We start from the raw sequence: 16,818 nt of genomic DNA, 5'->3' as shown, positions 1-16,818 counted from the left end.
GTTAGGCGATAGCCATATGCAGGGGTGCAGGGTGGGGGGATGGGTTTATTATTTTGTCCTTATTTTTGTTTTTATGGTTTCTTTTTCTTCATGCTCTTTCCTTCCCTTATAAGTATAGTTGGCGAAACATCCTGACTTTGTTGATATTCTAGTATCTGGTGCTCATGCTTCTTTTATTATCCTGATTTTACGGGTGGGCAGACTCTGAGTGCTTGCGCTTAATGTGAATCGTGTAATATATTGTGGCACATCCTGTTTTTCATACATTAGCGTAGGCGTCTCAACCATTTCTTCATTGCTTCGTACCTATCCTGTATCTATGTGTGTTTGCCCTATTATTATGTCTGGATGTATGGCACCTGATATGTCTATTTCCTTTTTGTTTTGAAACTAATAAAAAGATTTAAAAAAAAAAAAAAAGATGGTACAATCATTTACCAGTGTTAATACAGTAGCAGCTGCTATGGTCAAGAATAGAAGTGGGCAGAAATCGCAGAGTTTCACTCCTTGAAATTCCGCAGAGTTACGGAGAAACTCTGCAAGATTCTGTGGAGTTCTGCGAGTGGTGGAGTTAAGTACATTGTGCTTTTCATCATGATTTTCAACACCAGGAACAATCCTTGCGCTGTAAAATGAGCAGGAATGGCACCACATGGTGCAGCTTCTTTCTGCCACTCAAGTAAATCTTCTACTCGAGCGGCAGGTTTCTCAAGGCAAGCAGCAGCTTTCTTGACGCGAGCAGTAGCGGCCTGCAGCGCCCATCCATTTTGAGAAATCTCACTGGGAAGCGTTCTGGCGCTTGATTTTCTTGCTCAAGCTCACCAACTTAACCTTGGTGAGGTGAGTGTGAGAAAAAATTGCACTGCAGCAGTTGGTAGAGTTTTTCCTAAACTTCTTGCTCGGCTTGAGAACAGAGTGGGCTAAACTCCACGAACTCCGCATGGGGAGCGATGTTTACCGCCCAACCTTAGTCAATAGCTTAATCCTGTGTGTGAATAGAAAGGGGTGACAATACTGGACCCACAGTACAAAAAGTTGCTACCCACTGTCATTCGTTGTTCAACAGGGGATGTATGACATCTCAAGAAACAAGCTTTGAGTAAAGCAGATGACCTAGAATATAAATTATTGCAAATTCAAGGCCATAGCAGAAGTGCTGCCTTCAAACTCCAGAGCATGTGGTTTTGGCTAAGAATCCAGAAGCATTTTGCTTGTGTCCTATTCTCGCCCTAATTTTCATCCTGGTGTCCCCTTCTTGCCCTTATTTTATTTCTTTTTATTTCTCTACCCCGCTAGGTTTTCTCTGGACTCCCTTAAGTTATTTTGTTTTTAATTCTTTCTCCTTGGATTCCAGCTGGTTCTGCCCCTGCGGCCCCTTCCACCTGCTCAGCCCCCGCTCCTGCCTCCAAGACTCACGTCTTGCCCCCCTCCCCTACTTAATGGTGGCTGCTGCGCGGTCGCGCTGCCAACGTGCAGATGGCGCGCCAAAGGCAAGCCTGTCTGTGCCTGTTTGTGACCCTACCGCGGCCAGTGACAGGAACCCTGGATCTATGACCCCACTGCTACAACTCCGCCAACCCTTCTCGCACTCAACCACGGAAGGATCATCAACTGCTAGAGATCGACGCCAAACACCACCCACGGCCAGTGCACCTGCCTACACTGCTGACAATCATTCACCATCGACAACACACCCACGACTGTCGAACCCATGCCGGACGGCCGTATCACCAATGCCTTGATGTGCATCCTTCTCAGCGTGCACTCATTAAGCAGACTTGCTGTAGAAATCTGGGACCTACTCGACACACTCACGCCAGATGTCGCCTTCTTCACAGAAACTTGGACCAATGCCACCTCTGCCCCCGACATCGCCTCCACCATCCCCGATGGATACAAGATCCAAAGAAAGGATGCCCCCAACGCCCAGGAGGAGGACTCGCTATTGCACAGAAGAGCTACCCCGGCTCTCCACCTCCAGCATGGTTGACCCCTTCTCCAACACAGAGCACCTCCACTACCAGCTCCAGACCAGCCCCAGAACAATTCTGACAGGACCCTCATCTACAGAACCCCCAGGCCTCGTGTCTCATCCACCGCCACCATTGCCGACCTCGTTGCACCCCGCGCCATCGTCTCCATGGACTACATCCTCGTCGGAGACCTGAATTTCCACCGCAACAACCGCAGCGGCCCTGACTCACCCACCCTCCTCGACAACCTCATCGGACACACCCTCAACCCCATCTTCGCAGGAGGGACAAACATCCACTTCTGCCACACCATGCAGCCACTCTGGACAGACCACCACTGTGTACACTCCACCTTCAACACCACCATCACACCCAAACCCCCCGCGCCCACCAAGAAGGAACCGGAGCAGGATCACGGAGGAACACCTCAACACCACCCAGCACCACGGCCGATGCCCACACTGCAGCCAAAGAACTACTCTGCTGGATCGCTGGCTGGGCTAACAAGATCACAACCCTCCGCCACAGCACCAAACAACGCCCCATGAAGGTCGCCTGGTTCACTACTGACCCCCAAGAAGCCAGGCGCTCCTGCAGACACCTTGAGAAACTCTGGCAAAACAATAAAGCCACTGAAGACCAGAACAACTACAGGAATGCCATGAAAAAAATACCACCAGCGCATCAGAACCACCAAGCCGACTTTTATCAAGAACAAAATCCACACCAACTCAAGTACTGCAAAATAACTTTTCAACATCATACAACAGTTCACAAAATCCCCCAGCAAAGCAACGGATGTCACGCCATCTCAGGACCTCTGCAACAAGCTTAGCTCCCACTTCTGCTGGAAAATCAAGGTCCTCTACCACAACTTCAGCGAACAAACACCAGACACCAGCCCCCCCTCCACCACCGACAACCAGCCGACCATCACCACTTGGAAACCTGCCACCACTGAAGACACCTCCACGACCATGAAGAACACCCACTCAGGAGCCCCACAGACCCCTGCTCTCCGCACATCTACCACAGAGCTGCCGCCGCCATAGCACCCGAACTAGGCTGGACCATCAACGTCTCCCTCGAATCCGGCATCTTCCCCGACGACTGGAAGAGGGCAGAGGTGAAGCCTCTCCTCAAGGATCTCTCGACCGACCTGACAGACCTGAAATCTACCGGCCCATCTCCCTCCTTTCCTTCGCAGCCAAAGTCACTGAGTGATTCAGCTGGCCACCTTCATCGAAGAGATTGCCATCCTAGACTCCTCCCAGTCCGTTTCTGCATCAACCACATCACCGAGTCTGCCCTCTTTGCCGCCATTGACGACATCGGCATGCTACTCGACCAGGGCCACGCAGTGGACCTCATCCTACTAGACCTCTCCGCAGCCTTCGACGCTATCTCACACTGTACTCTCACAGCCAGACTCCACAATGCTGGCATACGAGGAACTGGCATCGACTGGATCCGATCCTTTCTCTAAAGCAGAACCTAAAGGATCAGACTCCCTCCCTTACTCTCTGAACCTACAGTGATCAACTGTGATGTACCCCAAGGATCCTCGCTCAGCTCTGCTCACTTCAACATCTACATGGCCCCCCTCACCGTTATTGTCAGACAGCATGGGCTCAGCATATATACTACGCAGACGACAACCAGCACATCATCTCTCTCATGAAGTACCCCGAAGACACCAGACTCAGCTTCCAAGAAGGAATGAAAGACGTAGCAGCCTGGATGAGCGGCAGCTGCCTAAAACTGAACTCGGAGAAGACAGAGGTCCTCATCCTTGGAACCTCCCCACTGCGTGGGACAGCGCTTGGTGGCCCCCTGCCCTCGGAAACCCCCACCACTACGGACCACACCGCAACCTTGGCATCATCCTGACCTCCTCCCTCCCCCTGACCTGCCAGATCAATGTCATCACCTCTACCTGTTTCAACACCCTCCGCATCCTCCATAAGACTTTCAAGTTGATCCCCCCCCGAATGCAGAAAGACCATTACCAACGCACTTATAACCAGCAGACTGGATTATGGTAACGCCCTCAACGCCAGAATCAACAAGACCCTGATACACAAGCTGCAAACCATCCAGGACACCACACCCAGACTCGTCCTTGGAACCCCATGTAATGAGCGCATTACCCAGCACATATGAGACCTCCCCTGGCTCCGCATCTAGAAGAGAGTAACCTTCAAATTACTCTCCCTCGTCTACAAATCCCTCCACAACATTGGACCCAAATACCTCAACGAAAGAGTCTCCTTCCACATACCCAAAAGGAACTTCTGACTGCCGACCTCGCCCTAGCAGAGACCCCATGCATCCGCAGAACCAAAGCAGGTGGAAGAGCCTTCTCCTACGTCTCAGCAAAGACCTGGAACGAGCTCCCAGTCAACAACAGACGCTCCCCCACACTGCACACCTTCAGGAAGAGCATCAAGACCTGGCTTTTTGACTGATCCGGAACTGCACCCCCCCCCCCCCCCCCCCCCCGGCAGCCTTGAGACCCTCACAGGTGAGTAGCGCTCTCTATAAACCCCTGATTGATTGATTGAAATTGCAATTGCAGCAGCACCCACCAAGGTAACACCATATAATGCTACTAAACTTACAGCACCTACAGCTTCATTTCACTGGTCAAGATTGAGATGTGCAAAATTCACTTAATGTGCTTTTGCGGAATTGCCCAAAATTTTGGAATAATTAGACAAAATTATGTGTCATGTGAAATGCAAATATGTAATTTAGCGTGATGTTTTAGCATGAAATGTATCCTCCTGCAAACACACAATTGGAATTTTGCTCTTAAAAAACGCATGGAAAGCACAACTTCTGCAAATGATAGTACTTTGTATTCTGGTTGTTTGTGCTCTTCCTGTCTTCCCCCACTATAATTTTGACACGACCAGTAGCATAATTATGCCACCTGCCATAATGCCATGATTTTGAGAATGTCGTGTAACATATATAAAGCATAATTTCTGAAATTATGCTTTGCACGCAGTCAAAAATTTACATTTTGTCCATGCCTAAAGAAGACCATTTGGCTTGGGGATAAAGAACAGTGGCTAGAACTCAGCAGGCTGGCAATAAAGTATCTAGAATGCCCTATGGCTTTTCAATATTCGGAGTGAGTGTTCAGTGCAGTTGGGAGGATTGTCATTCTCAGAAGAAGATCTCTCTTCAAAACATTGAGAGACTGCCAGTGATTACAATGAATAAATGTTTCATACCCAAATAGATTAAAGATAAATGTACATGCAGAACTGAGGGAGTAAGTGGCTTTCATGGGAGTCAAACGTTCAGTGAGATGACAAACAGGGTCCTCTTAGTTTTATTTTTCAAGTTTATTAGACAAACTGAGGCCTATGAGCTATTGGTAAGTGTAGCATTTATGGTGGACTGATATGAGGGCCTTGCCTCAAGCTTCTTATTTTATCTAGAAGTGACTGCTAAGAGGGTGCCACGTTTGGTACATTTTGAGCCAAAGGGATGTGTAAGAGAGACAGACCCATCTGGAATGACTTCTCTCTGGTGAGCTTGTGGTATGGAACTCACTGCTCTGATACGCGCCTACATAAACACAGCCATCATACTGCAGGCCTCATAATGGTGCCTTGAAGGAATAAAAGGAAGTCCTGTTGCTGAAGGTCCAGTCAGGATACCATGCCTGTCGAAGATGGAGTGATGTTTTATTGCTGAAGGTTACTTCCAGATACAATCTCCCCCTTTTTCGCTTGAATTAGTAGCATCTTAATGCCAGTTCTTGTCGCTGCAGGCCCTAGAAATTCTTTACCAAATGTTAATATAAATAAATATGATGTCCTTGTACACCATGATATTTGTACGTATAATAACGAAGTTGCATCTCTGCTGCTGAATTCACCAAATATGACCTCCCCCTCAACACCAATTCAGAAAGATGTCGTTAGGCAGGCCTAAAGCAACCGATTGATAGATCACAGGTGGGAGGACCTGTGACCATTGGCCAAACGCGTAAACGGGAAAAAACATATTGGTCCCTGTTAGACCTGGCATCCTTGGCGTGGTTTTCCACGATTTTTTCGCCTCTACCTCCTGTGTTTTGGAAGCTCTGCTGGATTTTCGTTTTTGCTGGCTTAGATGCTTTGGTCTCTTTGCCACTGCTGATCAGTGTCAAAGTGCAAGTGCTCCCTGTGTAAATTGATATTGTGATTGGTTCTCCCTGTTTGGCATATTTGTTTTACCATTAGGTCCCGAGTAAAGTGCACTAAGTGTGCCAGGCCGGGTAAATCAAATGCTACTAGTGGGCTTGCAGCACTGATTGCGCCACCCACATGGGTAGCCCTGAAAAGATGTCTCAGGCCTGCCACCGTAGTGCCTACGCGCAGTTTGTTAACTGCCATGTCGACCTGCCCAGTGATTCCACTGGCCAGGCCTAACCCTTCCCTTTTCTTACACATAGGACACCCCTGTGGTAGGCCCAAGGCACCCCCGGGGCAGGGAGCAGCGTATGCGAAAGGTAGGACATGTACTGGTGTTTAACATGTCCTGATATTGAAATACTGTCAATTTAGTTTTTCACTATTGAAAGGCTATCTTGCCTGTAGGACAAAATGGGGAATGCTTTGTTACATTTTACAAGCATATCTTCCCTGACCCTGACCCTGACTCTGTTGCCTGGCCTCCAGGCCGCTGCATTTAAGTAAACCAACTGCTCCTGTTTTGCCAAACGCCTCTTGTCTTTCATTTTTTCAAGGTAAATATTTGAGCGACACACTTATCAGACCAGTTCTAGGTTTGCCCTTGGAACCCAGACCCTTCTCACTCTGCCATGCATGGGCCATGACAGGCTGTCTCTCCTGCAAGGACACTTTGATCCCTGTCTGTCACGGATCCGTCAAAAGAACCATCCCCATGTCACAGTGAGGGTCCGATTCAGAAAAATGCATTTTACAGTATTAAAAGTAGCCCTACCTACTATGAAATGCAATTCACAAACCTACTAGTGCAAATCTCCCCCTCCCACTCTCCAATCTTTACTATGGTGAGACACCCCCCCCCCAAAGTGGCTCAGATCACCACCCATGTGTGAAAACTAGAGTTCCAATTAGTAACTTTACACTTATAAATGTACTCTTACCTGTTTCCTCTCCCTGGTTCAGTTGGTGGAGACATGTTAGTCTACATTTAGGCGTTAATCTACACTCTAACAGGGATTTAGTACAAACGATTTACACCAGAAGTCAAGCGTAGATTTACGCATGAGTGAATCTACTTGTGTAAATGTATCTCTGTGTGTAGGGCCCTCTTGGTGGACATGCAGTGTTGTGTCATCTGGGCTGAATGAGATGGCCCTAGGCTGACCTGCAATTTCAAATTCAGTTTTCTAAAATGTGACAGCATTTGACTTGAAATGGGCTATGTTTCACTATTTCCTTCCATTGTGAAAAGGTGACAGATTACAAGTCTGAAAGTGAGGCAGCTGTGAGGGCTGCTTGACTGAAATGTCAGATTTTCACACAATTGTCAGCTCTGTCGCCACCTGTAAAAGATAGATTTCTCCAGGACTTTGTTCTAAACAATCAGCGCGCTGTAATCTGTTCTCCTCGTGGGGGGCTGTAGCTGCTCAGCCTGGGCTGGCACAGCGCGCTGTCTGTAGCAGGCATATGTTAATTAAAAATGACAACTGCTGAGCCTTCTTGAAAAGGTGTCAGCGTCTCAGACAAGTAACTTTTAAAGCATTCTCACTTTGTTAACCCACGCTCAGATGTACACAAATACTTTCCATTTTTTCTTTTTCAATGTGAAAGGAGCGACTTTTTTTTTTTTTTTTTTAAAGATTTTTTATTTGGCAATTCACAAATGCAGAAATAGCAATATTTTTTAGTCACCAAAAACAAATTTACAAGAAGAGAACAAAAACAACGAAACACAAAAGAGAGAAAAAAGAAAAAGAGAAAAAAAAAAAAAAAAAAAGAGACCGAGATATTATTTACATAGGTGGATACATTCTGACTAGCAATTCTAGTGTTTGCTCCAATTCTCAATTGGTTTCCAAATCTTAATACCACGTGCTTGAGCCCTCATCCCTTTACAGGCAAAGATCGCTTTTTCTTGATTATACATACCCAACAGTCTTAATTACCATATTTGAAAGTTGGGGGGATCTGTGTCTTTCCACCGCGCTGTTAATATAATACGATAGACTGCTGACCCCAAAAAGAGCAGTACTTCTTCTTCGATGGTATGTGATAGTGTATTATCATATCCCAAGAAAAACAAGGAGGGGGATTCAGCAACTGGATGACTAAACACTTCCTGCCAGAAATCCATTATCATTTTTTTCAATAATAATAATTTTTCACACTCGTATAGCATATGAATTAGATGTGCCGGATAATTTCCACATCTAGGACATTCTGAATTAACTCTTTTCCCCCATGTGAAAAGTTTAGCGGGGGTAAAATATAAATCATATATGGTCTTATACAACTGTGCTTTTAAATTAGTAGACATAAACAATTTTGTTGACAATACCAATATCTTATCAATATCAACATTAGGATTATTTAATTTCCTTGACCAGCCCTGCTCCACCACATCGACGTCATCAGATTGGCTGTCTATTAGTACATCATAAATCGTACCAATCCTGGTTGATGATCTTAATAGACAGTCAAATAAAGGAATATTCTCCAGTGTAATATCTGCACTCCTTAAGCCCAATATCGTATTAATCTGAATGTACTTAAATACACTATTGCTAGGAATAGAAAATTTAGATTGTAACTGTTGGAATCTTTGTCCAACAGGAGGGGACAGAAAGTCACCGAGAGTCGAGACTCCACATGTTTCCCATTTCCTGGCGATTGTATCATATATAGCTGGTGGCAGTATGGTAGAGTGCCAAAGCGATGTGTACTTATTGTGTTTAGTGATATTCAGTTGTTTTCTAATTTTTTTCCAAATACCCCAAACACTCAGTATAATCTTAAATTTAACTTTTTTGTAGTATGAAGACTCAAGTTGTTTTACTAAAAGGCCTCTTGCCTTAGCCCCGATGACTAGTTCAAATATTGAGGGAATATAACTCTCACCTACTTCATTTCTCAACGATCTTATATAAAACAGTGGCTTCATCTGATGTAGTAAAGCTGCAAGCATATTGTATCCCAAATTGGGTATTGCCAGACCCCCTCTTATGACAGGGAGAGAGAGAAAACGGATAGATCTCCTTATCTTCCCATATCCCCATATAAACTTACTCATCTGAGATTCGAGGATCTTAATGGTTTCGTCGTCCACCAATAGCGGGATCGCCCGGAACAAGTAGAGAACCCGAGGTAGAATGTTCATTTTAAGAAAGTTACTTCTTCCAATGATCGAGAGATGTATACCATCTATCCGCTTTAAGTCTGTTGTTATTTTCTGTACTAATGGATCATAATTTATTTTAATAATCTCATCAATTTTAGAGGATATACGGACTCCCAGATATACCGCGCTATCTACTTTCCTAGGGTCTGTAAATTGGGTATTTTGTGTGCATATAACCATCGTTTTATCCCTATTTAAGGAATATCCCGAAACCTGACCAAAATCATGAGTAATTCGTTCAATTTCCGTTATTGCCTCCTTGGGGTGTGATGTTACTACCGCCACGTCATCGGCATAAGCTAATATTTTAGTGTCAAATGGGCCAAGAGTTATTGGTCTAATTTCCTCGGTGTTTAGTAATTTTATAATGAGGGGATTTATATACAGTGCGAAGAGGATAGGGGAGCATGGACACCCCTGCCTAGTCCCACTGGATATATCAAAAAGACTCGATTCCTGACCCATCGCCAAAACTCTGGCCCTAGGTGAGGAGTACATTGCTTTTAGAGATTTCATTAGACATGGTCCCATGTTATTATGCTCTAACACTGCCCACAAAAAAGCCCATGAAACCCGGTCAAAGGCCTTCTCGGCATCCAGGAGGACCACCGACATCCGGCCCCCCGCAACAGCCATGGCATCAAAAAGGGCAATGACCCGTCTAGTATGGTCCGTAGTGTCCTTGCCCGGAATGAAACCATGCTGCCACGGGGAGACCAGACACTCGATCGTCCCCCTGAGCCGATTAGCCAAGATCTTAGAGTACAGTTTCGAGTCTGAATTGATCAGAGAGATGGGTCGATAGGATGATGGTAATTTGGGAGATTTATCTTTTTTTGGAAATACCACAATGTTCGTTTCCAACCATGATCTAGGGGGTTTGCCACTAACTGGAACTCCGATAAATAGATCAAGAAGTATAGGAGTTATAATATTATCCAAAATTTTATAAAGCTCAAGGGGAATTTTGTCTGGACCTGCTGCCTTGCCCGAGGCCAGTTCTGCTAAGGCTAGTCTTACTTCACTCAAGGTTATATCCCTTTCTAGGTCTTGTCTAGTAGCCATATCTACCCCTGAAATACTTCCTGATTCAACAGCCCATCTAGCCACTTCCTTTTGAATTGCATTGAGGTCAAGAGAGTCCTCATTATTATACAATTTCTTATAAAAGTTTTTAAAGACTTCTAATATTGCTTCTGGTGTTGTATGTTCTTGACCCTCTGACTCAATGCACACAATTGAATTGAGAGATTGTTTTTGCCGAGTACTGAGTGCTAGTTGCTTCCCTACCCTCTCTCCTGTTTCATAAATCTCATTGCGGTGGGATTGATACGTCTCAGCTGCCCTTTGAGTTAGTTTGCTATTTATCGCTGCCTTGAGGATCGTCATTTCTCTCAAAATTAAATCCCCCGCTCCATCCTTGCCACCCTGAGCAATTATAGCAGTATGCCTCTCTTCTTTTCTAGCTAAGTTTTGTAGCTGTAAATCATTTAACATAGCAGTTTCTCTTCTGTGCCTGGCTACGTAGCTAATTGTCTCGCCCCGTATCGATGCCTTAAAACAATCCCATACCGTGTTTCTAGATGAGCTATATCTATTACAATCAAAAAATCCTTGAGCCCATACCTTAATGTGATCAATATATCCCCTATTAACGAGGAGTTTTCGATCGAAAGTCCAGCTTGTCCGAGGTCTAGCCATATTATCTATATTAATATAGAGTACTAACGGATTATGACCCGCTATGAGTTTTGGTAATTTACAAATTCTTGCCTGACTAGCCCTGTTACTGGACAACCAGATGTAATCTATTCGGACATATTTTTTATGAGGACACGAAAAGTATGTGTATCCTGAATCTTGTGGCTGTTTCAGGTCCCATATGTCGGACAGGCCTAAACTTTCCTTTAATTGAAGAAGAGCGCTATAAACTCTAGGCTTACGGCCAGTATATTTGTCACGGGATTGATTATAAGCACATTCCATTTTTGGCAGGGAGATATTGAAATCTCCACAGAATATAAGTGCTTGAGGCCACGATGACAACTCTGTCTCGAGATCCAAAAATATAGAAGGATCATCCTCGTTTGGGGCATAAATAGAGCACATTGTAATCCCCTGCTTAAGCTCAACTATAACCCATCTACCCAGTGAGTCAGCAGCTACGCGTTTGGGTTCACCCAAAAATGGTTTAGCAAATATAGCAACTCCTCTAGTCCTTGAGGTATGAGAAGTACATCCCAACAATTTGAATCCAGGGACCCTTAATACTCCCCTTTCATCCCAAGGAATATGAGTCTCTTGAAGACATATAATATCGAACGCATTCTGTGTAATTATCCCACACATTTGCTCTCTTTTTGTCCTATCATTGAGGCCAGCCACATTCCAGGAGCAAAGTTTTATCCTAGCCATATTGTGTTTTGTTTTTCCCCCATTCCTGATCCATTATATTGCCAAACAAAGCTTTATTTTTCATGTTACCAATACAAATTACTTTTCTGATTCTGCTTCTGCTTCTACATTCATGATTGCCTTTTTTAGATTTTTTCCCCCAGCTGCTTCCCCGCCCATTCCCACCCTTTGACCCTTCCCTCCCCCCCACCCTCCAAAAACAAAGGCATTTAGACTCCGTTAGAGTCTGTGGTGATGTGCGTGCATTGTCACTCTGGTGCTCCCAGTCCAACAGTTAATAATTATCCATAAGGTCCTAATCCCATAAGTGAAAAAACCAGAGAGAGATTATAAATAAAGAAGCAAAAAATGCAAAGTGAGCTATCAGATATAGAAGGTTTTAGTCTCGTCTTTTCCTTCTCATGGAAGGCTATCTAAGTACTCTTTTGCCTGAACCTCAGAGGTAAAAAACTTTATCTGGGTGCCGTTAATCACTTTCAGCCTAGCAGGATTATATAAGTATGCCTGGAGCTTCTTGTCTTGAAAAGGTTTTATGAGCTGGCGCAAGCGCCATCTCCGCTCAACTGTGGTGTGACAGAAGTCAGGGCGTACAAAATAGGTTATCTGCCCGCTAGTTTTTTTTTACTCTGGACGTGCTTTCTCCCATATTGCCTGTCTCAGCATGAAATTACCGAAATATACAAGTATAGCTCTCGGGTATGCACCGGTTTTCGGGGCATTTCTCATGGTGAGAGGTACTCGATGTGCGCGCTGGACCTCTAGGTCCCAATTCCAGGCTGAGAGTTCTGGTAGGGAGTCTTGAAATAGTTTGACCAAAAAGGGGCGGGCGTCCACTCCCTCTGCTCCTTCAGGAACACCTAGGACTCTCAAATTGTTTCTGCGTAAGCGGTTCTCCATATCTTCGAGCTTCCACATCACATCAGTAAGCCCCTTCTCATGGTTGTCAATCTGTTCACGATTTACAGCAATCTCAGATTCATTACCGACCACCCTCGCTTCTACCTCAGTCATACGATCATTAAACGAAGTAATTTTCCTAGAAAGTTTGCGGACCACTCCCTGAACTTTCCGTAGCTCCGCTTGTGCCTTCCGCCCATCCTGAGAAGTCTCTTCTCGATGTGCCGCAATAGCTAGCAGCACCGTCTCAATTGTAGGGGCAGATTTATCAGTTGGAGTCCCAAAATCCGGTTGTTGGGTCGAGCCATATACGTTTGCTAATGCAGCTGGCGGTGGTAGACTACTTGTAGTTGCGTAGTCCCATGTTAGTTTGTCTGTGTCATGTTGGCTCCTTCTGTGTCTATGTAAGATTTTTTGAGCAGTTTTCACAGCCTTAATGCTAGTTTCATCATCACTAGAGTCACTTAAATTTGAACCTGATGTCCAACCGGGCTCATCTGAGAAGGAATAGAAATCACTCGGATCCTTATCCCTTTCCTTATCCCTGTCTTTGTCCTTATCTGTATCATCTTCGACATCGCTCTGACTGTGTGATTCTGCTGGGAGAGCCACCCCTTGTTCCGCATATTCCAAATGTTCCAAATGTAGAGCAGCCTGAGATTTTGTCTGCCAATTTATATGAATTTCCGTAGGCTCAGCTATAGCTGGAACTGGGTTTATAGGCTCCAGACTGCAAATTCCAGACTCAGCAGGAGTTTCAGAGACTATACTTATTCCGTTGTGCTGAATATCTGTTTGTACATCAGTCTCGGGGAGCACATTGGGGTGTATATTTAACTGATCGGGCCCTATAACCAACCCTACATCCATGTCCTTTGGTATCTCTCGTGAGTCTGATTGAGCCGGTAAAACATTTGCCCCCCTAGAGATGTCATTCACTCTCTCAGTAGTTACAGGCCCAGGAGTCAGCAAGTTAGTTTGTGTAAGAGAATCAGGCAGTTCGTTTGTAATATTTGAGGCATTTGCAGCTACCAATGCTTTTCTATTCACGCTGCTCGTATTCTCCTCGCATCCCACATTGGCATTGACATTGTCCTGACTCACCGTTTTATCCTGCGGGATTCCTCCTTCTGTCAGTGCACGTCTGTGCGGAGCCCTTTCACTCTCCGTGGTTCCAGCTGATTCACACGGACCGGCCTCCGCTGACGGCGTCTGAGGTCTGCGCTCTGCTCTTGACTGACTCTATGGGCCTTGACCCGGAAGAAGCTTCCCTGGGGGTTTGCGAAGGAAGTCGGCCACAGAGGGAGTATTCTGCCCACCTTTCCGGGCGGCACCAGTAGCTGCAGCGGACTTGCCAGGCGTCTTCTCAGGGGTCCCCACGGCTGCCGGAATCTTCACTCCGCCTCCACCTCCCCTAACCGAAGCCTCCATATTTTCGCGCTGAGCAAGTCGCGCTGCTCTCGTCTTCGCTGTGGCCGCTGCCGAAGCAGCATTCTTCGGCGCCATGTCCACACAGCAGTCGCGATCACCTGGCACACTCGGCTCTGTTGGCTCCGACGTCAAATCAGGCTTCGAGTCTGCATCCGATCTCACAGAGCAGTACAGGTAGGTCAGGCAGAGGCTTCTATGTCTCCTAATAAGCTGGAAGTAGTACTGTATGAAAGCGAGCCCTAGTGCCTTAGCCAATATGGGGAGCTGGTTCTTTACTTGGCTCTTTACATGCGTGGCCTGTTCTTTGAAGGGGGTGTCTGCAATCATTATATGTAGGGCAGCTTGTATTCCCCGGCAAGATGGCGGCCGCTTGAGAGGCAAGATGGCGGCCGCTTGAGACCGCAGTGCGGGTCACTCAGTGCTCTCGGTCAATTGGAAGAAAAACGACCCTAGAATGAGCGCGGAAAATGAAGAAAATGAAGAAATCCTGAACGAAAATACTGAATAGACTACAACCCAGAGATATTAAGGAAAGTAGAAGGTCTGTACTGGTCTACACTGAATTACAGTCGGGGAATACAAGCTGCCCTACATATAATGATTGAAAGGAGCGACTTGTAAGACACATTTTTTTTTCAAATTTAGAAATACTTGGATTGACTCTCCCTCTGTGATGCTCAATCGCTATCAATGGTGCAGCAGGTGCAGTAACACCGGGTATCAGGAAGTCAAAGGACCTGATGCACCCCAATTATTGCTGTGTTTTACGACATCATACATGGATGTCCTGAGGCACATCTTGTTTGCTTGTGTAACAGGGAGCAATGCTTCATGGCCTTTGAAGTGTACATGGCTGCTTCTCTTTGCACAAATCCTTGAATCTTCCCAGCTGCCTTTTCCCTTGCAGCTTCAAGAGGCTGGTCCAGGATGTCCTTATACAACATGACGAACTGCAAGTAGGCACAATTCCAGTGCTTAACCAGTAATAAGCATAAGTGTCAATAGTCAATAGGCACCATCCCCCAAGCCAGTCGTTAAAAACCTTGGAGTCCTAATCAACAGAAAACTCAAGCTCGACGAACATATAGCCACCACAAAACCAGCCTGCTTTCACGCACTCAGTCTTCTCCGCAAAGCCTTTCACTTCCTTCCCACATCCACCCAAAAAACTCTGGTTCATGCCCTGGTCCTCAGCCGTCTAGACTTCAGTAATGCCCTGCTGATCGCTGCCAAATAATCTGCCCTGGACAGCCTTCAGGTGGTGCAGAACACAGCTGCCCGCCTGGTAACCAATTCACCTTATCGTACTCCTTCACTGCTCCTGCTCCGTAAAATCCACTGGTTACCTATTCACATGAGAATCAAATTTAAAATCTGCTGCCTTGTGTTTAAAGGCCTTAACCAGTTGGGTCCCTTGTACCTGACCAATAAACTGACTAGACACTCACCTTTGCCCACCCTCCGCTCAAAGGGGAAAGGTCTTCTCACCATCCCGCGTATCAAACAAACCAGACTGGGAGGCAAATCATTCTACCATCTGGCGCCCCAACACTGGAATCAGCTCCCATTGGACATTCGCCTCTGTACCAACTATCTTAGCTTTCGGAAAAAACTCAAAACCTCACTCTTCTGTTAAAATTCCCTACTGCTACACCTGCTGCGTCCTCAGCGTGGAGATACCCCATGTGGGGTGATTCAGGCGCTTTACAAATGACATAAATAAATAGTCCTCTGCAGCCTGCACCATCCGTTGCCCTTAGGGTGACCAACTGTCTGTAATTATCTCGGACTGTCCGTAAATTAGACTTAAAGTCTGTTGTCCATGATGAATGTCTTAATTGACGCTATTTGTCCATAAATGTAGCCTCTCAGCTAAAGAACAAAAGTTAATTTCCACAACTTAGATTCCCCAGCTGACGTGTGAGGGTAGGAGTCTCCTGTGCAGTGGCGGCACCTCCGTAATGGTGGAGGAGCATTGCCCCACTGCCCAGAGCCAGCAGATCATAAATAAAATGATAAGAACACAATGTTATTATCATTACATTTACTGCTGTCTGTGCTGCACGATAGGTATAGGACCGAGCTGGGCAGGGCATGGCAGGGAGGGGGAGTAGTATGCACTTATAGCCCAGGTAACTATAATTACTGAATTTATATGGTTTTGTATGTGTTAAATCTGAGTCTAACTATAACGTGCTTGTAACCTATAGTAGTTTCAGTGAATTTCTAAGGTTTTATAAAAATATCATATATCCTAACGATAACAACCCTGTAACCTTTAGTTTTTTTTAATACATTTTTAGTTTTTTTTAAATTCTATTTCGTAATTATAAATTCCCTTTGACCCTTGTTTTTTTATGTACATTTCTCGGGTTTTTTAAATTGTATTTCCTAACTATAACCTGTAATCTTTTAGAGTGAGTGTGTGACAGAGTGCATTCGTGCCTAAGTGGGTGTATGAGTGAGTGCTTGAGTGTCTGAATGATTGTGAGTAGATGACTGAGTGTCTGAGTGGGCCTGGGAGTTTCTAAATAAGTGTCACAGTGGATGTGTGAGTGCATGTGCGTCTGAGTGGGTTAGTGAGTGGGTGTGTGAGTGTCTGAGTAGGTGCATGAGTGTCTGAGTGAGTGTCTGGCAGTGGGTATATGAGTGTCTCAGTGAATTTGCGAGTGCCTCTGTGTGTGTGTGTGAGTCAGTCTGTGAGTGAGTACATAAGTGTCTACATGGGTCTGTG

This window comes from Lissotriton helveticus, chromosome 11 (assembly GCF_964261635.1).
Source record: "Lissotriton helveticus chromosome 11, aLisHel1.1, whole genome shotgun sequence".
Taxonomy (NCBI): Eukaryota; Metazoa; Chordata; class Amphibia; order Caudata; family Salamandridae; genus Lissotriton; species Lissotriton helveticus.
Note: the sequence above shows the minus strand (reverse complement) of the source record.